This window comes from Piliocolobus tephrosceles, chromosome 8 (genome assembly GCF_002776525.5).
Source record: "Piliocolobus tephrosceles isolate RC106 chromosome 8, ASM277652v3, whole genome shotgun sequence".
In the NCBI taxonomy this organism is placed as follows: domain Eukaryota; kingdom Metazoa; phylum Chordata; class Mammalia; order Primates; family Cercopithecidae; genus Piliocolobus; species Piliocolobus tephrosceles.
The window spans coordinates 4,097,497-4,098,868 of NC_045441.1; the positions used below are offsets into that span (position 1 = coordinate 4,097,497).

The 1,372-nt window shown below is 46.9% G+C and overlaps 1 protein-coding gene across 1 annotated transcript in view; it reads left to right on the forward strand.

Annotated features, from left to right (window-relative positions):
* Nucleotides 1-1,372, forward strand: part of PRKAR1B (protein kinase cAMP-dependent type I regulatory subunit beta) — a 168,920-nt gene that overhangs the window by 66,366 nt on the left and 101,182 nt on the right. The gene's annotated exons all lie outside the window — the stretch shown is intronic.

Here is a 1,372-nt window from a genome sequence, read left to right on the forward strand (position 1 = left end):
TTTATTTATTTATTTATTTATTTATTTATTTATTTATTTATTTATTTATTCATTCATTCATTCATTCAGATGAAGTCTCACTCTTGTCACCCAGGCTGGAATGCAATGGCACAATCTCAGCTCACTGTAACCTCTGCTTCCTGGGTTCAAGTGACTCTCCTGCCTCAGCTTCCTGAGTAGCTGGGATTACAGGCATTGCTACCATGCCTGGCTAATTTTTTTTTTTTTTGAGATGAAGTCTCACTCTGTTGTCCAAGCTGGAGTGTGGTGGCATTATCTCGGCTCACTGCAACCTCTGCCTCCCGGGTTCAAGTGATTCTCCCACCTCAGCCTCCTGAGTAGCTGGGATTACAGGCACGCAGCACCACGCCCGGCTGATTTTTGTATTTTTGTAGAGATGGAGTTTTGCCATGTTGGCCAGGCTGGTCTCAAACTCCTGACCTTAGGTGATCTGCCCGCCTGGGCCTCCCACAGTGCTGGGATGACAGGCGTGAGCCACCGCGCCCGGCCTGTGGGCTCATATGTCATTGGCTATGTTTAAAAGAGAGAAGGGCAGTTAAAATACTAACTTTCACGATAGGCCAGAAATTACTCCTCTTTGTGACTACCTAAACTTGTAATGAAACATTTCAGATGCTAATTTAAAAACAAGTGAAGAGGTACATAGTTTAAGAAATTTTTTTTTCTTTTTCTTTTTTTTTTTTAAATTTTGGAGGTAGAGTCTTGATCTGTGGCCCAGGCCAGAGGTCAGTGGTGTGATCATAGCTCACTGCAGCCTCAACCACCCAGACTCAAGCAATCCTCCCACCTCAGCCTCCCAAGTAACTGGGAACACAGGTGTGCACCACCACACCTGGCTAATTTTTAAATTTTTTGAGGCTGGACATGGTGGCTCACGCCTGTAATCCTGGCACTTTGGGAGGCCGAGGTGGGTGGATCACCTGAGGTCCAGAGTTCGAGACCAGCCTGACCAACATGGAGAAACCCCATCTCTACTAAAATTACAAAATTATCCGGACGTGGTAGTGTGCGCCTGTAATCCCAGCTACTCGGGAGGCTGAGGCAGGAGAATCGCTTGAACCCGGGAGGCGGAGGTTACAGTGAGCCGAGATCGCACCATTGCACTCCAGCCTGGGCAATAAGAGCAAAACTCCACCTCAAAAAAAAAATTGTAGAGCTGGGGTCTCTATGTGTTGCTCAGGCTGGTCTCCAACTTCTGGTCTCAAGCGGCCTCCCAAAGCACTGGATTACAGGTGTGATCTGTAATTCCTGGCCATAATGAAGCATTTTAGGTGCTGACTTAAAAACATATGAGGAGGTACGTGGTTTAAGAAAACTCTGGCCAGGCGTGGTGGCTCAAGCCTGTAATCCC